This window comes from Pleurodeles waltl, chromosome 6 (genome assembly GCF_031143425.1).
Source record: "Pleurodeles waltl isolate 20211129_DDA chromosome 6, aPleWal1.hap1.20221129, whole genome shotgun sequence".
NCBI lineage: Eukaryota > Metazoa > Chordata > Amphibia > Caudata > Salamandridae > Pleurodeles > Pleurodeles waltl.
In genome coordinates, this window is record NC_090445.1 from 241,835,287 (window position 1) to 241,858,174 (window position 22,888).

At 43.0% G+C, this 22,888-nt stretch overlaps 1 protein-coding gene across 9 annotated transcripts in view; it reads left to right on the forward strand.

Annotated features, from left to right (window-relative positions):
• The window catches only part of TANC2 (tetratricopeptide repeat, ankyrin repeat and coiled-coil containing 2), a 1,999,198-nt gene that overhangs the window by 957,929 nt on the left and 1,018,381 nt on the right, over positions 1–22,888 (forward strand). The window contains exon 1 of one of the 9 annotated variants that reach the window (XM_069238007.1): positions 20,576–20,980. The exons of the other annotated variants lie outside the window; for them this stretch is intronic. The gene's annotated coding sequence lies outside the window, so the exon portion shown is untranslated. Of the gene's footprint in view, positions 1–20,575; positions 20,981–22,888 lie in introns of those variants that run through there. 9 annotated transcript variants of the gene reach the window in all.

Genomic DNA, 22,888 nt, shown 5'->3' on the forward strand with positions numbered 1-22,888 from the left:
AGCTCACCTTCAATATCTAGTCATCAAGGGCCAGTAATATGTGCACTTCTGACCTGTGAAGATGGACCCAACTTCCTGCATCATCTTTGTAAACACCCTGAGGGCTGAGGTGAGGCCAAAGGCTGGAGGGTGAATTGAAAGTGGGTCTTCCCTACCACGAAGTAAAGGAACTTCCTATCGTACTGAAGGACGGGTACATAAAATCTCTTGTCCTCTAAGTATGCTCTCCAATCCCCAGGATCTGAGAAGGAGAGGACCCAAGCCAGTCATCATCCTGAATTTGTCCCACTGAAGGAAAGTGTTAGAGAAACTTAGGTGCAGAATTGATGTGACCCAACTGCATTTTTGGACACAAAGAAGTAGCTAGAGTAGCCACTACCTTTCTCCTTCTCCAGACTTTCTCTATTTCTCCGTTGTTCAGCATTCCCTGAAACTCTTAGGTAAGAACTGAGGCATGCTGTTCTGAGGCTAGAGTAAAACCAGGAGAAACTCTATGAGAAGTTGTCAGCCTGCAGGATTCATTGGACTGAGGTAACTGCATGCCAGGTGGGCATGTAAAAAGCGTATCGCTCCTGCACCCAATAACTCTCCCTCGAGGTGGGGATGTGGGTAAGTCCACCAAATTGCTTGGCCATGACAGCAGAGAGGAAAGAGTAAGATGAGGATTTAACCTATGATGGTGGCCACCACCATGTCCCCCTGGACTTTAAGCTGTGCCACTTAAGCTTTTGTCAATATATGGATGCTAGTTAAAACATCTAGTAGTAGCTAGAAGAAGTAACCAACAGACTCATTTATAGCCCCTAGCTGCAAAGTATTATTAAGGTAGATAACCAAATATTTTTTTCAGAGCAAACTTTGGCTGAAAGAAGTTTTGCAGCAGCAGCGACTCCTTTGAATAATACATCGGCTTACTTTGTAGAATTTGTTTTAATGTAAACGGCATTCTAATACACTTAACATTCAATCCATTTTTATTAACTCTCAGCTTTGCTGAAAAAATGAATGTGTGCTCCACCCACTCTGCTTCAGCAACTGGGTTTTTTATGACAAGATTTTTCTTGTTTGATTTTTGCAAATTTTAGCTGTCTGATTGAGAGGCAAGCAAAGAATCTAACTTGCAATAGATCACACAGTGTCATTTATAGTGCCTCCTTTTCAAACCTAAACTTTAACAAATCCAGCCATATAACTTTAATATTCCGAGGATGGCTCCCCTGATCTTTAGACAGATTGTTACTCTGGGGTCGCCTTTTCCATTCATACAGCAGTATACTAAGTTGTTATTGATAAAGGTAAGGTGTATTGGAGAAATGATTTCGACTGTCGGCTACAACTAAGCATTAGCTGCCCAGATGAGAGGATTTATTTGAAAATATAAAGAGCAGAAGTGGATATATGGAACAGACTGCACAGGAAGAAGGGACCGTATCCAGTTTGTTTGCCACAACATGACATTAGCCAAGAGCCAAACGTTTAGGGTGGGAGAAGGGGGAGAAACTAAGCTCAAAAATAGTATACAGTGGGTGGAGGGTGGGAAATCAGAGAGGTAGCTGCGGAACGAATGTGTTCTTCAGAAAAGCGCCTTTGGAAAAGCTGCAACAAGGGACTTATGAAATATGTATACTTTAGAATATCACTAATTCTATTGAGTGCACATGGTTAGAGTCTTATCCTTTTAATGTTTTTAAATGGATATTTAAAAACTTTTATTTGAGGGGTTTGGAGGTGGATGCCGGAAATTATGGTGCAGTATAACATCTCATGAAATTGAATTAAAATTGTTCTTTGTGGCTCTGTGTGGGAGGTAGTTGTCTTATTGTATTATTTAAAACAGTGTATGAATTAAAAATAGCTTTGACAGTGAAGTGCATACTTTATAGCTTGCACAATTGCATGTCATGTTCCTTGCTTCTCCATACCTCCCTAAGGTGTGAGACAGTGGCAAAGTCAGTAGGTTTCACCTTTATAATGCAAGTGTCAAGATGTTGGCTTTACCAATGCTTGTTTGTAACCCATTGCTTTGAAAAAGTAAAAAGAAAAAAACATTTCAAAACACTAGGGGAAATTCAAACTAAAGGTATCTTAAAATTGTACGCTGACTTCAGTATTTTTAGTCTTTGTAAATGGCAAAGTTTTTTTCCAAATACTTTAAAAATATCTGAACAAAATTAAAAAAGAATAAGGAAGTTTCAGAATTCAAAGAAACAAATACTCCAAGGCCTACTTTGCTTTTCACAGGATTTGTAACCCATTTACACGCTCCGGTCGTTTGGTGGCCCGTTGCAGTCCAGGGAGCAGATTTATTGGCCTCCCGAAAAAGAGACTTGTCCTTTTCAATCAAGTTAAATACACCTTCTTCCTCAAATACCTATTGAATGAGTGCAGCTGCCCGTCCCTTTCCCACTGCCATAAATGCTGCTTTTGTGTGCCAAGGTCTGGTTTTTCATGCAGTAGATGGAATGCAGGAAATAGAGTAAGGAAGCTTACATTTTGCTGTGTAGTAAACTCTTGCAAATATACCACTTGCTTTATTTTTACAGACATGCTGGGAGGAATGGGTAGCAACACTGAGAGTGTCGGGGTGGTGGCATGAGAGAAAAGAAGCACATGGGAAAAGAGCAAGGAAATATATACTGCTATTGATTGCTCGAAGGAAAAGAAAACATAGTTCCCTGATGTGTGGTATGGTATATTAGAAGTCATCCAGTCAAAATAAAAGTAAATAAGCTGTGCTTAAGGGGGGGGGGGGGTGGAACAAATACGAGAGGCATGAATAAATCCATCAAATAATAAGCCAGGAATTGAGAGTGCCAAGAAACCCAAACCAATCATAAGCAATGGGCTGACACAAAGTCTATCAAACGTGCAAAAGATGTTGGGAGGAATGCTTGCAATAAGTCTAACCACTAGCAATTGCTGTGGATAGTATTCCAACCCTTTGTTCTTTTGCCCACCATGCCAATTCAGTTGGGACCCAGCCATATGCAAATCAGTTTTGACCCTGTTCCAATAGGAACGGACCTGAGCTCCCACGCCAGGACCTCTCTGAACCAGAACAAAAGTAACCAAAGACCGGTTTTGTCCTTATAGGGGCTCATCAGTCAGGCATAACTTGGTTTCAGAGGACCGTGAACAAGAGTTAAACTGATTGCAAGCATTCTTACTGTCACCTTTTATAAAATTTGGGTTGGCTGGATAGCTTTGAAGTAGTGTTGTTCATATCTTATTCTCAGACACCAGGCTATTCCTTTACCACCTTTTTATTCCAAAATTAGGGTAATCAGAAATGGAGTGCCCCAGGACTCCTCGTTGAGTCCCACATTATTTAACATCTGTCTCAAATTGTTAGCATGGTGTTCTGTGTGTGAAATACGCTTGCAGATCTCAAGCTATGTTCTCAGTATATCTCTCTGTTCTACCTCCTTATGATGCCTTTCACACGTGCCTCAGGGATACTGCATCCTGGCTTACAATGAACTCTCAAGTTCAAAAGAAAAAAGACGGAGTTGATCTGGTACTCCAATTGAAGGATACCTCAACCACTGCCTTCTGGCCTTGGCAGGAAGCGTTTCCCCCTCCTTCTCCATGGCCATAAGGAATTTGGGGTTGCAATTTTACTTCTTTCTATTGCTAACTTCATAGATCGCAGATTACATCCTCAGACCCTTAACTTTCTTGTTGTTCCAAAGTGCATTTGATTTCTAATAGGAGGTAGAGACTTGTCAGTCCAGGCATTTCCCCTCTCAAATAATCTTCCTTTCCCTCCTGCGTTCCATCCCAGAGGTGTTGAAGTTATTGAAAACGTGGCGCTACACATGCTAAAGCAAAGCACAGCACTGTATTACTAGACTCCGGTAGTTGTTAGTGCCAGGACATCATATATGGCAGCTGTGCTTTAGAAATTAAATTAAAATAATAATAATTATATTATTTGCCATTGCATTCAGCCCCCCATGGTGTATTGTTACTTCAGTCACTAGTGCACATTATTAGACTAGCAGTACATGATCTCATCATCGTTTCATCCTCATCAGATCCTGGATGATGATGACTTTTTGTCTGCTTTCAGATAACTCTGCTAGCAAAGAATTCCCTTTGGTTAGCACTCTTTCAGGGAAGACCGAAGACTTGATAGTTCAGAGGGTTATTCCCCTGCGCGCTATACAGAGCAGTTTAGGCTGATCTTAGCCTACCCATTTCTCCTCTGGAGATGCAGAGTCAGTCGATCCCATTTAATGATATGTTCACTTCCTGTCTTTGTTGCTAATATCAATGCCCTTATTAGCTCCCATGATTGAGAAACTACGTAGTTACACAACAACCTCAGCAGATGCTGAATTAACTGGTACCATTCTTGTAAACCTTCATAACAGTGTTTTGGGAGGCTTTAACAGGCCCTCACACGTTGACTACGCCACCCAACACATCCTCTCAGCTACCCTTTTCAAAAGGTCAAGAATAGTTGATCTGAATATTATAATTGGAATTGATATCGCTAGTACAATTAAAAAGGAGGACATTGAGCCAACAAGGAGATATTTCTCTGTCCTTGCAAAAGCATGTGAACCTCTTTGGATTGAAACATCGACCTCATCACTGGCGACAGAGGGCAATTGTACAGTTGAGTCTCAAGTTAAACATCAGTCTCAGGCATTGTGATTGAAGCCTAACTCTGCCATCTCTAAGTCTAATTAATAAAAAGTGTGTAGCCATCAAGGTTGACAGTGTTGTTGTATTTGAGAGCGTTAAGGCGGCATTGCTAATAATCATTCCTACACGATGACAATGAGGCCAAATGTCTCCAGGTTTATGGAAAGAGAATATTCCCATCTTGATGGTTTTTCATAAAGACAAGCTAGTGGCAATTGTGACAGAATTATACTTAATTTTGCTTGTCTTGTCTACTTACTGCGAAATGGAATATAGGTTTAAGCTCTGACTGGACAAATAAGCATTTGAGCAAAAACTACTGATGTCAAGGAACCTCATTGATACAGCTACCAATTCCACTGACAAATCTTTCCTTGTTTTATCAAGTTTGGGTGGCAGGTCTAATCTTCAGACTGAAAGTTGAGGGAGATACAATGGACTTTTCGGTTGAGGTGAAGAATATATTTGATTGCTTGATGCATTAGTTGTACAACTGTAATGGCCAAAGCCAAATTGCTGAGTTCCTTATGAAGAGAGTCTAGAATCGAAAATCCTTTCTAATCGGTTAAGGTATTCTAGCCTTATAAAACAAAATTCTCCTTCTAAGCCACTTTGCAAACCAGGACCACTTCTGTCCACGAGGAGTTGTATCAAAGATATAATCATGCTTACTCCTCGGACATATTCCTCAAACCATTTTTGACCTCTGACTTAATGGAAGCAGTGCAGTTGATGGCAATTGTATTACATAGGATGAATGGCAATTAAATGGAGCAAAGACTTTCCCTCATTATTCACTTTGGGCTTATATCACCAGTAACTTAGGGGTTCTTGGCTCTCTCTGTTGTGAACACTGACTGTTGCTCAACAGCAGTCTGTCACCACCTTCAACACCTCGTTATTATCTTAAGAAGTGTATAGTTGAGGGCATAAAGGAGAGTGAACCTAAATCATACAGTGCTTGTACTCTCACAAGTCATTGACATGCATGTCCTCAGCGGCACCACAGTAGGTTTTTGGTGACTTTAACCTGCCACTATGGTAGATGGTAATGAAGTACCCCAAACACTGAGTGAGCACCGCCTAGGTTTATATAAGCTGAGCTGAGGCTGTTGGCCATCCGTTCCGGTGCTCTTTATTCTAATTCTGATAGATGTAAACAGTTGGTGTTCCCGGTTACAAATATATCATTGTACAATAATCCCATCCTTTAGATATTGCACAAAGCCCAAATCTCAAAGGAAAGCTATCAGTTATACTCAGTAGACTGGCATCAAAGACATCTAGAGTGTCAATATCGCTTGACCTAAACTACTTCTTTCTATGATTACTTTATGTGCCTTCATATATTACACTTTCACTATGTTGCATGATGTAATTCTAACAACACCAACTTCACTCATTCTGTTTTCTCAAGCTCCTGCCTAAGTGCTTTCTGAATACCCCCCAACCTTGTGATGTTGAAATACCCTGAATTAATAAATTTAGTGTTATGCATGTCTCTCCTGTTCGCTATGCCTGGTGTTTTATTTCATGTGAAGAATTGCACTATTTCTTACCTTGACGCACAAAGCACCGCATTTAAAATGAGCCTTGCATCCTCAGTCCCGACCTTTGCCTATTGCTTGCTAAGCCAAAACAGGAGACTGATACAATAAAGTGTGAGGTAAAATATTACTCCTTGTGATCGTGTGCAATATGTCTGGGGAAGCAATAAGAAAATCTATCCGTGTCTAAGTCCTACACCAATAAGTAGAATGTGTATTGCATCGTCTCTCACACTGTACCCACTTCCAGATCTCTGAAAGGTCCATAAAATACAAATATTTAGTTCCTATCGTTTTTTTCCTGGATAAGTGGCTGGAAGCCAGTGTCAACTCTTAAACTGTGAGACAATTTTTTCTGGAGTCCCGGGGTAATTGGGAGTTACAGTGGTAAAAAAACAACTTTTTACCACTGGTGTCGTGGGGCTTAATTGTACTATTGAACTCAAAGGCTGAGCACCCACAACACCCCTTAGCACTTGACCCTCGGGGTAGCTAGGCCGGGCAGTTCAAGCCCACTCAGGCAGGAGCCTTTAAGGTACAAACTTAGAACTCAGTAATACATCTGATAATAATCATAAAACCATTATCAAACTCTTAGTTAAGAAATTACAATATCTTATTCTGACACTAAATAAATATTTTATACGAAAAGTGGAGGACAAAAAAAATACCAGTGCAGTTATTAATTACTTGGCATAGTTCTTCATTAATTGTGGACTGGAGTTACTCCCAGATCCTCTATCTGTAGCCGCTCAGGAAATCCGTGCATAATACAGTCGGGATGCCCCAAGACAGAAGGGCACAACCTCTCTCGGTTAAGGTTCTTTTCCTGCTAAGGTGAGAGGGGTGGCTTCCCTCGCCTCTGCCCCATTCCATGCCCGTGCAGCTGTCTTGGTACAAGAGTTACTGTTTCCCCTAGCAACCTTGGTTGTGCATGAGCATGTGGAGCAGTGCCCCTCCGCTGCTATCATTCAGCTGGACAAGAGGCTGTGCCCATTGGTATTCGTACTCACCCTTCTTCAAGAGCAGCTGTGCTGACTGTGCCCCAATGGCTTCCCCACTAGATTAGGTAGCGGACTCTAAGGTCGTAGTTAGTGAACATGCCTTCTGTCCTGAAGGGGCAGAGCTGCAGGATGGAGTTATGTAGAGGAAGCGCACATCGCGCTTAATTCAGGGAAGGAATTTTTCATTACTGGATCTTCCTCGGTCTCCCAACTCCAGTCCACCTCTCTAGCAAATTAAGAGCCACCATGAGTCGCAGCAATGCTCTTGGTCAGGGGTCGGTGATAGCCTACCCCTGATCATGGATGGGAGTTTCTTATAACAGATAGTTCTAATCGCAGGTTCCTAGACTGGATCCTGAAAATCTTTCTGCAATTTCTTCGGCATGTAAGTGGGTTGCAGCCTCTTTTGCGACAACATCCAACAAAGATCATTACAGTGATTGCTGCCCATCTTTTCAGGTCGAGGATGCATGTATCCACTTACTGCAGTGACTGGCTCCTGGAGGCGAACTTGGATTAGTTAGTCTCCGACAACTTCCAGTTGACACTTTTGTTGCTGTCCACCCTGGGGTTCTCCAACCAATATTCCACATTCAGCCAGTGCAGAGGATTCACTTTATAGGGGGCTATCATAGACCTAGTGTTGTCAAAGGAATTTCCACCCTAGCAGAGTCCGGGACATTCAGGCTATGATTTTATTGTTTCAAGAGTGAGCATTTGTTACAGCCTTGCTGCTTTTGCTCTTTTTAAGGCTTGTTGTTCATCTTGCAGATGCTGCCTACCTGTTGTCACCTGCAAACCTTTCAATGGAACATTTACCTTCAGTGGGCCTAGCACTGCAGGGGTGTCTTTTGATGCAACATCGGCATTCAAATGAGGTGACCTGATATCTGCAGTTGTGGATGTCAGATACCCATCTGAGCCCCAACCAGAGTTTACGGTGGTGGCAGACACTTTGGGCTAGCTGGGCCATCTAGATGTTGTGGAGAACAAAGTCCTCTGGCCACTGATGGAACAGCACCATCATATCAACATTTTGCACTGTGCACCATTTATCTGGACCTCAATACTTTTCTGCCTTCCATCATATGCATAACAGCCGAGGACCTGACAGACAACAAAAGGTACTGCAACAGGTAAGGCAGATTGGACTTCAACACCCTCTGAAGGCCCTGCAGTTGTGCAAAGGGATAAAACCTCACTGGCTCTCCCCGATGTTCAACCACCTTGCAGAGTCACTCAACATCAGGGCAGATAAACTCAGAAGGTGTAATCTGGCCAATCACAAGTGATGTCTTCATCTGAACATATGTTCATCTAGTGGGCTGTGAATGCTGATTGCCCAGCCTTTTACACATGGAGCTTCCTTTCTAGAGGATCCCTAGGGATGCATTCCTACTTTAGTGGCGCTCAGGCCTCCTAATCACATTCCCCCACTCTACCTTTGATCCAATGGATCATGAAGGAAGTCAGACAAACAGTTTCAGCTCATTCTGATAGCCTCAGACCGTGCCTGTTACTCAGAGCTCCTGAGTCACACATGCTTTCTGCATAGATTCCTTCTTCGGGAGAACCTGCTGTTCTAGCAGCAGGGCAAAGTCACGTATTCAAACTTCCACAATCTACTCATGTCTGCATGGAAATTGAGCGACATCAACAGACTGTTTTTTTATCTTCCATCAGAGGTATTGGATCTCATTTTTGGCTACTCAACATCCCCCCAAATCGTTCTTTATTGTAAACCTTGGTATAAATTTGTCAGCTGGTGGATAAAAATGTTGACCATTTACAGACTAAGTTGTCTGGTTTCCTTCTGTTTTTGTTGGCTCAGCAGAGTTTTGCTGTGAGCAGTGTGAAATGCTACTTATCAGGTCTTAAAGCTTTTCTTTATTTACCTGATTAGCCCTCTCTGTTCATGTCACCCATTGTAATGTGAGTTTTGAAATTACTTCCACAAATAATGCCCCTGTCCTGTTTATTATGCTGCAGTGGTATTTGAATTTGGTCCTTACTTTTCTGATATGTGCTCCCTTTGGCCTCTGCACTGTTGTTCCCTTGGTCGCTTGACTTTGAAGATCATGTTTCTCATTGCAATTAATTCTGCACGTCATATCAATAAACTGCTGACATTATCAGTCCAGTTGCAGGCATCAGTTCAGCCTATTGTATACTACCTTTTTTCCTGAAACATTGGTGCTCCTCACGTTCGTGTCTCTGCCACACCCCTCTAAGAATGAGAAGAATCTAAAATGTTGGGATCTTCCAGCGGGCCCTTAGTGTTTACATTAGTGGGACTAAAGAGCATGAAGTGGACAGGTGGCTTTTTGTCGAATTCTTTGATGTGAAGAAAGAAAAAGTGGTCAAGAAATACATCTTAAGGCGATGCCTTGTCTTTTGAGTCAAACTGTGTTACGCCAGCAGCATTTGTAGACAGTCTTCTGCCTCCTGTCAGGCACTGGGGGGGTTCGCAGGGGTGGACGCTGCAGGTACCTAGATTATCTAGCAGAAAGAGCCTTATGTAAAATGTTCTTTTAGTGCCAACCTGTTACAGGCGCTTTTACTTCTCTAATTGAAACCACTGAATACGGTTGCTAATATCCTCAGTTTCAAGCTGTCACACATGCTTTTGCTTCTCTCGATGAAACTGTTGAATGTTTTGGTGAATTTTCTTAATGCCAAGTTGTCACAAGCACCTCTGTGTTTTTGGGAAGCGAGCTGCTTTGCTCCGAGTCTATTGTAAAGGGTCAAAGGCACAAAACTTCACTACATGGCCTGGTGGTGCAGATCTTTCCAGGGTTATAGCAGGCCGAAGTGCTAGGATACCTCCAATACCACTATCCACCCATCATTTGGACCCGTTCCCTTATGATAATTGCAAAGCAGCTGTTCCAGGTGGGATGCAGAACTTTCTCCAGTTTGCAGTCCGTGACCCCACACTTGGAGATCAAAGGTCTTTCTTGGGCTTCCCCTGTCTTGCTGGATCTCCATTGGCTCCTCTTGCTGGACTGCACCATCTTCAAAGCGAGCTGCATCATTTACAGAGCCTTCATGATCAGCACCCCGTTATCTTGTTGACAAGCTTACCATCACTGATGGTTCTTCGTATACCTTCAGCTAGGACACCATCATACTGCAGCCTAACATGCATTTTCCATCTATACACCCAGGACTTGGAACAGCATCCCTGTATCCATCAGGACTGCCCAAATGCTACTCCACTTTCGGAAAAAGTTGAAGACTCATATTTTCAAAGAACATTACTGGGGCTATTCGCAGAGGTAACTTACACTTGTGAGAATTTTCCTGTGCAAGTTCACTCTACAGCTTTTGAATAACTGTACTACTTTTGGCTCTTCACAAGATCCAAGTGTAAAGTGGCTCAAAAGTGTATACTTGCACATCTCAATCCCTTGAAACAGAGGGTAGAGCCACTTTACGAATGCAAGTTACTGCATCCAAAAAGAAACAGTAGTAAATCCAGCACCACACATGGCCACCCACTGATACTGTACCATCCTCCCACAGAAAATAATGGTGGTAGGGATTTAAAATGAAAATGACATACGAAATAATATAAATCAAATTATTTTCAATAGTTACAAATATTATTTACTTCTAAAATATATATAAAGAAAACCTTAATAATTTAATTGTAAAATGTTTTAACTTTAATACCCTTTTTTAATTTAAAAATGAATGTAACATATTTTAATGACATATAAGTAATTGATTCTACACATCGCTTTTAATACTGCATAATCCAAAAACATTTTTTTTTTTACTTTAGATGGGAGTCTATTTTTTAATTTAAACTCTAGAAAAATAACTAATGAATATATGTAAAGATTTAAAGATTTAATTCAGAATTAAGTTAATAATGTAGCATTTTTATTTTGTTCTATATTTAAATTAAATAGATACAATTAATCTAGAATAATGTATAATATAAAAATGTTACTAATATTTTTCAACCTTTTATAAACTTTTTTATTTTGCCCTACATTTGGCTATATGGTGATCTCCTCATCAACTGCCCATTCACAAATACAAATCTGCTATTAATTCACAATGCGGCAATTACAACGTTTTTAGGGTAACAAAGTCAATCTTGAGTAGCCTGTGATACATACAGTCTGTTTGAGCCCCAAAAGTTGTCACCAATGTCATTATGTTTTCCCAACAGATGTGTCTCATGCGGCATGGTCAAATTCTGTTTAAGTACTCTGTAATATTTTGCTGCTTGACTCTATTATTCAGTTCCCTGGCGGTGCAGGTAATTGTAATATACATATGGCAGGCACATCTACCAGGACAATCTCTGCCACTTTCCTGTTTGAGACACTAGATCGGGAAACCACTGTCCAGCACTCATACTTCTGTACAAGCCTTATTTACACTATTACCATTGAGAAGTGAGGGGGTAGGTATATCATCCCACCCCAGCATCCATTATAAATGCTTGCATTGTCTCCTGCTACCATGCAGCACTGTGACACTATCAAAACTTCTAAACCATGGCATGCCTCTATTGTCTGCTCTGTGCATTCATATTTTCCTTGGTAGTGAACTTTGTTTTTTTGGTGAGCCACCTGCCATGCCCAATGCTTTTGGGCCACATTGGGTCATATGAGGGAGATGTGTCGACCTCCAGTTTCAGTATTCCTTGTGCCTACATTGATGTGACAAGGAACCTATCAGAATGCATGATCAGCAGTCCACCGGTAAACCTCCCTATAAACCTTTTGGGAACTCCAAGCATTCTTAATTGCGCTGAATAGTTTTCTTCAGATTGTGAGATCAGCTCAAGTTCAAGCCCTCACTGACAAAACTGGTACGATGGATTCGATAATCAGGAAATCTATTATGAACTGAAAAGGAAACCCTGTGCCCCTGGGGCAAAAACTATGTTCTTCAGCTGTTAGTAGCTCAAACCTATATTAGCATACCAGCATTGTTGCAATTTAGGAAAAACAGAAATGTATCTTTCAGTTTTTGTAAAGCAGCCCGTTTATAATCTGTTCAAATCTGTACTGTGCGTTACATTTTGGGCACAGAGATGTTAAATGTGCTGAGTTTTAGACATGTGAAAGTATGTTATGAATAAACTTTATCCGATAGACCCACCAGGCTAGCTATCCCATAGACTGGATAGCCAACTATCACACTTAAATTTCTCCAGTAAAGCTCTGAGAACCCCATTCTAAACTACCCTCCTAATTTGCTTAAGTATCCAATCACCGTTAAAGTATTTTTTAAAGTCATGGTTGTTGTGCAGGATCATCCTTTCTGCATACACAATATAGATTTTAATAGCGATTCAGTATGATGGATCTACAAGAATAAGTTCATTAGTTCTTCTGTAATATTGTTTTCCAAACTGTACAAAAAATGCTTTGTATTTTCGTTCTCCCCATCATCTTTATCCCTGGTTCTGTAAGTCACAGAAACAAAATTGAGCTAATCTCATAAATGCCCTGTGGTGCCTTTATAGGGCAGTTTCTTCCCTTCCAGTTGGCACCCCACAAATGTTTGTCTACTAATATAACAGCACCTCTTGTTGCAGTGATGGTGAACTGCTAGAAAAAGTTCTAAATCCTGTCTGAGACCCGAAGAGGTTCTAGGATGAGACACCTGAGAGAAGATCCATATCCATTAGAAAGGACTTTGGCAAAGGTAAAGAGCTTGTTTTTTAGCCCTCTAATTTAGTCCCAAAAAAGTTGTCTGACTTTCACTTTCATAAACAAGTTCGCCTCACCCCTTTTTTTTTTAATCACACAGGTTGATTTATAACATCAAATTGATGTGCCTTCCCCTCAATCCGTTTAAACCAGACCAAATAATTCCATTCCTCAAATCACCAGTCATCATACATGCTGGTGTAGATGTGGGGAAAGGAGCTTCGGTTTAGCATGCTACTACCAAAATGGGTAATTTCTTTCCAATATCTGTGAACAGAGCTAATCACTTTAGTTGCGTTTTTCCGGCATGTATCAACCTTCTATATAGTGGTCTCCAACCTTCTATACAGCTGGTTCTGTAGGCGCTTTTCTTTTGACATCTCCAAAACAAGTCATGTACAATATGGCAAAGAGGGTCTAAGTGTTTTGTTTTCTTGAAGGATATTTGCTGTCAGTGTCTGCCTTTTATCCTCTAAATTTTCCATGATTTAGGTTTGAAATCTACTTCCTATTTGGAAATAGGACTAAGCCAGACTGCAGGAGTTCAAGGGTCTTTCCCATTTCCAACACCTCTGCTGTTGGTCCAGAATCTAGACTGACCGAAAGGAACTGGTGAAGGAAAATCTTGCAAAGAGCTCTAAGGAATCTGCTTGAAGAACATTTACTGCCAGTTTCTGCTTTTTATCCTCTGAATGTTCCATGGTTTAGGTTTGAAATCTGCTCATTATTTGGAAATAGGAGTAAGCCAGACTGCACGAGTTCAAGGGTCTTTCCCATTCCCAACACCTCTGTTGTCCGTCAGGAATCTATACTGGCCTAAAGGAATTGGGAAGGTGTGCATCTGGGCCAAAGAAGGTTGCGTGGACGAATAGACGTGCAGCCTAAATGTCTGTGTCCGGCTATAAGGACAGTTTTTAGAGGCTGTTTCTGGTCCTTTATATGTTGGGAATAGGTAAGGCCATTGCTATAGGAAAAATATGAGATACCTTTATCTTTTATATATCCTTGCTGACCAAGCCTATGCAGAGACGTCCTTGCTGAGCCTGACTTCAGGAAGGATTGTGTGAGCCTTGCCTATGTGCAAGGTCCTCAATGGACTTACTGTTTAGGGAGTTCTTTGCCGTCTCTATGTGTGTGAAGATACTTGCAGACCCAGCAAAACTCCTTGGCGTCCATTGATATTGGAGATGATTCTTGACCTTCTTGTACTCAAAGGTCATTTTAGCCAGCCTGTTTGGGAGCAAACCTGTGGCCATACCTGTATGTGCAGTTTTCTCTTAACTGTCTTGTTTGTTTGGAGGTGGTTCTTGTTTACCCAGCTGTGTATGGTAGTCCATCATAACCTTGCCACTATGAGAGGGATCCATTCTATCCCTTGCTGACTAGAAGAGACCTATGCTAACCCTGTCTGTAATGCCTTTGTTTATTCGGTAACTTGTACTGCTAGCCACAGATTGCCTACTGTAAGAATATCCATAGTCACCGGATTATATATGGAGAATGTCTACTTCAGTGTTGTCACGCACCAGTATGTAGTGCCACATAGTTCTGCTGTAAACTCCATTCAGCTTTGAGGGTGATGCAGCAGATCCGTATATAAGTTCCACCCTTATGTGCTGACATCAGTTCCTTTCGTTCTGTAACCTTTGAGGTGGATCTGGAGCTCTGCTATAACCTTAGTTCGTTTTTCAATGATTTAGAAAAAAGAAATGTTCTGGTCACAGACTCACACAACAGTGTTTTGGACTGCCATCATGCTCAATGTTGTGCGATAAATTCACCCTCATGCACCTGAAAGCGATCATGAAGCAATAGTCAAAACGATATCACCGAACATAAGAAGAGGTTGTGGTCGAAACAGAGATCCTGCTCCTAGTCGTGAGGCTATTTGTGATCCCATTCATCAAGTCAGTCCCCTGTGAAGTCTCGTTCCCACTTGAAGTCTTCCAGTAAGTCAAAGGTGGTCATAAACGCAAGAAGACCAAGTGGGACTTGACCTCCATCCCGCTATTGAAATCAAGGCAGAAAGGTGTCAATCAAAGGGTCAGCCCATGAGCATCTTCAGACTCTGATCCAGTCCCACAGGTGGTCGCAGTATGTCCTGAACTCCCTAGCCATTGTTCTTCCTGTAGCTAATTGTGCCCTTCAAGGAGACTATGCTACACCTTCTTCAGATGCTTCTGTCTCGCTCTGACACACCTTTGGGCCCAGCAGAGCTGTGAAGGGTGCCACTGGTGGGCAATCACCTGTCCCTGCTAGGTCCTTTCCGATGTCGTTCATGCTTCCATTTCAACCTCATGGTACACATCAGTTACTTCTGTGCCAGTGCTGATGCCAACTCTGCTGGTGCCGGCTCAAGATCTGATCCTGATGTCTGTATCTGACCCCGAGCATTCGCCTGCTACCTCCAGGCCTATGCAATGCTCTGAGATCACAAAGGCACAACCAGCCAATTTGCAACCAGAGAATAATCCTAGATCTCAGTACTATCAATAGCTGGAGGCCTTATTTGGATCAAACTCTACTGCTTAAGGTCAACATAAATGTTCCCCATGGCATTGATTTTTGACAAGGAGGCAGACAACCTGCTTCCCCCACACCATACTGATAATGGGCTCTCTCTTAAATCCCAGTGGGCTAGAAACATTGCCTGAGACTAATTTATACTTGCCACTTAGGCCACCAACAGAAGAAAGGGCCTCATTTGCAGTGCTTTTATGAAGGGCAGCAAAAGTGCTTGATTTACAGTTCTCTACAGGTGAAACCAAGGTAGACTTGTTAACTAGGATCCTTCAGCTAAGTCTGACTTTTGAGCCACATATTGCCATTCAACAATGCTCTTACGGACACCTTAACGGCCACTTGGGTCCATTGACCTGTTGCCAGGTGACATAGGTCGGCACCTGTTTGTCTGACAAGGCACCGTACGCCTGAAAGTATGATATTATAGGAGTTGACAAGTAAAGTCACTCCTAATGCCTTTCTGGCCAGTCCTCTGAATACTCAAACTTATTGCTGCCTTTGGAAAGAGAGTGTTCTTTTCTACAGTTTAGCTTTATGTTCCTTTAAAGTGGTTGTCATTTGTTAGGTACATCCATGCTTGGCCAGCATGGCCAGCTAAATCTAAATAGCCATTCTGGAAGACCTTAGTGTCTCCCTGGCTCAAAGGATACAAGATGGCCTGATCGTTGTGAAGTACATCATGAGCGCAGCTTAGGACACCAATGACTGGTTGGCCAGAGCTATTGACTCCATTGCTGTGATACTCAAAGCACGGCCCGGGGGCGCATTTGGCCCTCCTGACCTTTATATGCAGCCCCCTGATTGACATTAGCACTGGACTCAACTCAGCACAAACATTAAAATGATGTTAAATAAACAGGCATGTATTTATGTTAAAGTTATTTTAAGTTAAAGAAAGGAAGTAACTAGTGTGTCTTGCACTATTTAAAATTTAGAAACACCATCATTTTCAAAAAAACATCTTGCAGTAAAGGTATGATAAAGTTGGTTCAAAATTCAAAAAGTGTATATCATTAACATGCGTAACTGTTTCACCTCAGTACATCAGATTATATTAGTGAAATAAGAAGCATTTTAATTGATAGTTTTTAAACATGAATGAAGAAAAAGGAGGGAAAGTAAAATAACATTTACTTAGGCTCACACAACTTAGTTAAGTGAAGACGCAGGGATTAATCCCAGATTATTGGTTTCACTGTGTGCAATTCAAACACTAGATGTAAATGCTTTGCTTTCCCTATGTGCACTTTACTGCTAATTCACCCTACCCTCCAAACCCTGACCTCCATCCTGCTGGCATCAGTGATGCCCTCAGTCATATCACAAGGCAAACTTTCTGACACCTGGTAAAATGTTTGTGAGTACCTTTGCTCCAGTTTTTTGCTTAGAAGGAGCTGTCCAGTTGGCCCTTATGGACATGCCCAGTGACTGCACCATTAATTAGGGAGAAGGCCGATACAGCGCTTGAAAGATTTAAGGACATGCAAGACATGACACGATCATTGGGATTCTGGTCCCCCCACCAAGCAGTTCTGCCGGCAGCACAGGAAGCTTAGGGGACCAACCTGTTCAGCAGCAGACCCAGTCCTTTTGGGGTAGGGGCGTGGTGGCAGCCTTCCCTGTTGGCATCACAAGTAACAGCTCTCCTCTACTTCCTCTTCTGCAACAGCTGCTGCTAAGTCACTTTAACTTATCCTCAAAGGTCAATAGGAGGCATGATTCTGCATTTTCTCCATAGCTGGGGAACAATCACGTTAGACAGATGGATCTTACATATATTCCAAGGGGCTATACCCAGCTTTTCATTTACTCCCTGACCTGTCTCCCCCCCCCCAATTAGTGCAACTGTCAAAAGACCATTCCACAATCTTGCTACAAGAAGTTGAACACCTGCTCGCTAAGCGTGCCATAGAACAGGTGCTGGGTTTAGAGAGAGAACAAGGGTGCTATTTGGGCTGGTACCTCAAACTGAAAGATGGAGGCTTCAGTCCTACACTGGATCTCCATCTACTGAAAACTGTTTTGCGGAAAGACAAATTCAAGATGCTCTCCTTGTTCCAGATTCTTTCTGTTTTGGACCCTGGAGACTTGACGAAATCCCTAGACTAGAAGAATGCATCATTTCGTATACATATTCTGCAGTCCCAAATGTTATTACAATTAACTGTGGGTCAGAGCACTTCACATTTTCTCCACTTAAGCCTTACCTTTGCCCCTTCGGTTTTCACAAAAGTGATGAGTGGTCACCATCACTTGGAAGTCAAGGACATATGTGTGCCGTACCTCAAGGACTGACTACTCAAGGTGCGCTCATCGCAGTCAGCCATAGACCACCTCTGGACGACATCTGAACTCCTGACATCTGCTGGGTGTTCCATCAACGAGCCAAAGTCACACCTCTGGCCCACATAGAGGATTGCCTTCAGTGGAGCTGTACCGGACACAGTGGCTTTTAAGTCCTTTTACCTCTACAGCAAGTCTAGGACATTAAGGATATGATCCCCATATTTTAGGCTCAATCCTGGCCCGTGGTGAGGACAGCTTTGTGGTTTCACAGACTCCTAGTCTCATGCATCATCTTCAATTCAAACACAAAATGGCATGTGCAGCCCTGCAGTAGAACTGCGGATTTCTTTGGGTCAAGCATAAGGGCTGCCTCTCACTTCATCCAGATCTCGCAGGGGATGACTTGGGATCTTCTGTCATTGCAGAAAAACGCATACCTGACTTGTGGCAGGCCACTATCCTTCCTTACCCAGACTTCACGGTTGTGACACACACACCACCGCTAGAGTGAGGAGGTCATCTGAGAGAGGTAGAGATCAGAGCAGCAGGGCTCCTCCATATGAGAAGAAAAGCATCATCTCCCTCCAACCAACACACTCACACACACACACACACACAGGCACAGCTGCAGAAAGCAGAAAAATAATGTATTGGATTGTAACATGAACAAGTCTGGTTGCTTGTTAATATGGAATTATGGGTTAAGATGCTAAATATGTACTAAAATTCAGTGCATTAGCCTAAGTGAGGCCTGTATGGCCCTGCTTCACAACTGTGCAGAAAATGTTTATTCATTCTTGTTAACGTAAATATTTCTTCCAGAATTAGTTTGCATGAGAATATTAGCTTGATAATAGATGTCTATGCAGGTGCCTCCAACAAGTAGCTCTTTGGCCACCCATAAGTAGCTCTCCTGTGTGCAGCCTAGCCTACAAAAACTGTAGAAGTGTATATTTAAAGCAAACATGTAAACTTGTCTGATGTGATCAGTATTAAAATTCTAAACATATTTGTAGCTCTGGATGATTTTCATCAACATAAGTAGCTTTTGCTACAGAAAAGGTTGGAGCCCCCTATGCATAATGAGACTAGGAATTTGTCCAGGAGTATGGTACATTCGGAACTGTGGACTGGCAACATATGTAAAATGTATCAAAGTTGCATGGATGAGAACTGATGGAATATATCCTACCTGTTGATAATGGTAATGTGTGGCCAAGTAGCAGTATGTGTCACCAGGTCGATTTCTATTGCATGTTACATCTTCTACATCATGTGGACTGATGGATTGATGAATTATCTTGCCCTCTGAACTTTAATATACCATTCCAACTATGGATTAGCGGCATATCTTTTTGCCTACCCTTAGATGCTGAACCCCTTGGACTCTGAGACGTACCATCCTCTCTACGCTTTCTCCTTTGAGCTTCTTTGCTGAGACTTAGAGATTTTTTCCTGACCCTAAGAAGAAGACTCTTGACCGAGCTTCTGAAATGCTGACGCCTTCCCTTTTTACTTACAGTTTCCCCCTTTTAGATAGTAATTTATTATCCCAGATTTCCTTTTTCCAAATACTTTAGTGTTTTTGCCCACGTGTTTAGCCCAACACGTTAATCCTTGATTACTTAATCTGTAGGGTTTTCCCTTGCTAAATTACCTTAAATTAGATGACTTTAAATAGTCTTGATGCTTGTAAGAACTGAACAGCGCTTATTTTCTGTACATCAGGTGATTCTCCTGATGTTTTATATTGTTTTTGTTGATTGTTTAGTTCTGCTAATGTTCATTTGTTTTAATCTTTTCCGTTGCCTATGTCAGCCCTTTTTGATTTTGTGTCTCTCTAACTTTGTTTTGAGAATTGTCTATATGACTGAGTTTGAGCTTGTAATAAAACTCCTTAATTTTATTTGCAACTGGAGTGTTGCTTGTGTGGCCACATTGGTCATACTGTTAGTTTGAACATGACTAAGATGTGAAATTTTATGATTTGTCTCCACACCCTTATGCTAGGCCCAAAGATTTATTGACCTCATCAAGCATTGATTCCTGCAAAGGAAGAAATGCTCCATCACTGACTCATCCTGTAAGGGAAGAAGATCCTTGCTTACCCTTCCTGTATATGAGGTCTTGTTGTGGCTGCAAATAATGGTAGGTCCTTGCTGTGACCTTACATGGAAGGGAAATCCTTGTTGATTCCAGCTCTACCAGTCACATACTTGCTGACCTTCCCTCAAGGACATGTTCTTGATATTAATAACTAAGACATTGCTATTCCCTGTCTGTAAGAGAATTCTTATTGATCTTGCATTTGTGGGGTGATCGCTAGCTGACATGCATGTATGCAGATGTATTTGCTGAGCTTCTAGCATAGGGGTCCTTAATGACCTTGACTGCAACTAAAGGGGGGTCCTGCCTGGGATGGCCTTGCTGATCAGTCTCTAGTTTACGTTTTTGTTGTACCCAGCCTAGCTTCGCATGCCTAGGGTGGGTGTAGTGTCTTTGCTAGTGTGGAATGGTACTTCCTGAGGTTGGCTGTGCCCGTATATAGAGATTCTTGATAACACTGCCATGTGGAAAGGTCATTCCTGACCCTGCCTGTGTAGAGAAGGGCTCTAACCTGAAGAGGTCATTGTTGGCCCTGTCCTCATCATGAAGTGCCTGTGTGCTGGCTTCAGGCTGCGTGCAATAATTTGAGCTGCGCTATACTTTTAACTTGCGGAAGGAGGTGGATTTTGCCTTTTTTGTATATTTAATAGAATGTATAATACGTTCTTCCCAGAATTCGCTCCCCTCCAACCTCATCCTCCTCCCGCCCCTCGGTTGCCGTGACAACAGCAGCACTGCGCCATTCCCGGCAGTGGTGGCTCCGGGAGCTTCAGAGACAGCGCTGAAAGCATCGGATCATCCGTAGCACGGAAAGGGCCCGCGGAGCAGCCGCTTCTGCCTTCCGGGATAGAGCAGGGCAGGGAATCTGCCTAGGTGCTCGGAATATAGGAGCGTTCATCGGCCACGCGTGGAAGAGAGTACCCTTCAGCCCAGGAGCAGACAACGGGCACTGGACTCCGGATCAGCTGCACATCCCGCACGGGGGCAGCAGGCGAGACCACATCCTGCTTCCGTAATAAAGCAGGAGCGGGGAGCTCCGGCAGTGACAGCACTGAAAGCAGGGAGCAGGGGATCGTTTCAGAGCCTGGGAGGAGCGGCTTACGCACCCTGCGCTCCGGCTACAGTCCGACAGCCGAGGCTTCACAAGGCGGCTGGAGCCGGGCACGGAAGGCATCGCCCGCCGGTGAGTACCGGGAGCAGGCTGCGCGGCCACTACCACCAGGGCGTGGGCGGGGAGGGGTGGGGCTTCAAATGAGAACTATCGACCGGACGTGCCCTGGTCACTGGGGGCACCGGCAGCACCATGCTGGACATGTGCTGCACATTGGCCTCGGCTGTTTGCCGCGGAGGGAGGGGGTCCAATGACATAACGCAAAATGGCGCTCACATGCAAATATTTTTGAGCCTCCCGCCTCTAAGATGCCACTGCCTTCTAGATGCACAGAACTGTGAAGAACGGCGCCTGCATTACGGCTGTAGGCCACATGCGGGCTATGGATACAGGGCTCTGCATTGACGCGCAGTGCAGGGCATGTCTTGAGCCCTTGTGGCTCCGCAGTCAGTGGACCGGCACTGCCGCTCCATCACCACAGCAACATGCAGAGCTTGTCATCAGCTTTGGCCTCAAAACAGCTCTATCGCGAGCATGCCCCGAGCAAGGCCTGTGTTGAGGCCCAAGTACCGTAGAGAGCATCATGTCCTTACCTGACCCGTGGAGAAGGGGCCATTGCAGGGCATACCATGAAACATAGGCCCAATTGGCTGTGCACAGTGTTCCGTTGGTAAGAGATCATTGCAAAGCACGCCCACGTCATATACTAGGCGGATGTGTCTAGTAAGCATAGAGTAATAGGTATTTACACCAATGTAAGGACATATTTTAAGCCATAAATAAGCAGAAGGATCATAATGTATTTGATGACATCTTACGTTATTGAAACCTGGTACAGTGTGGGCTGTAAAATAAGCAACTGCAACATCCACCCCACAGTTGAGCAGAAATCAGGGAGAGCTATTGAAGTCAAGGCATATAATTTAATGTCTGTGAGGCTGGTCTACTAAAGTGGAGCTTTACACATGCCAGGAAGAGATCCGGATGTATCCAGTGCTTAATTTGTAAATAAAAACGTGCCGGTGCCCAAAGCCCTCCTCTTAAACACGCGGCTGCTGCAATTAAATATACGAACACGGAATACTGAGACAGTGTAATCCTGAAGCCATCTTGGGCCTCTTCAATCCATTTAAAGCCACTTCCTGCCCCTTCAGCTCACTCTTGCTGCTTTCCGCTTTCTCCCATTGTGACGCTTTTTCGTTTTTCTCTCCCTCCGTCTTTCTCATGGGTGCCTTGAGCTCGCAGTAAATGCTCAAGGCAGAACATTAAGCGCCGATCCTCAAAAATAAGTGCTGGTGCTTGCACCGGAAACAACAAGCACAAATTAAGCACTGGATGTATCTGCAAGGATTATAATGGTAGCCTATGCAGGGCAGGATTTGGGCTCCATTACTGTAAGAGAAATCCTAAAATAGTGTTCTGTAAGGATTGTTTTGGAGTGCCCTAGTGTCATGGTTTTTATTGAAGAGTGCACCTGGACCACGAGGCTAGCTAGATATTTCCTATTCTGTCCTGAACCATGGACTTCAGGCCAAAGTGGTTCTTCTGGGATAGACAGTATCAGCCACTGTCCACATCATTATCACAAAAGGCTTAGTTCTTACCCTTGCCCTGGGGCATCTGTAGGAAGGGTTTGCATTCTGGGATCAGCAGCACAACGTTTGTGTCCAATATCCCAGCACCACGGAGAGAGGATCTTGAACCACTGACTTTATAGTCTTGCAGAAAGAGGTTGCATCAGGAACCCAAACACTTAACTATATATCATCTGGACCTTTTGAAGAGTGTGGCAGCATAATCTTATGCCTTGCTTTCCAGGAAATGGAAGGCAGGTTCCCCGGCTTGGCACAATGAAAAGCACTTTTTAAACCAAGGGGCTGTGATCCTCCAGAATGGGCTGCATCCAGGGCAACAGCACATTGAATGCTGGTTTTACATAGGTGACTGTGATCTTGCCTCAGCACTACATGGATGTTCTCT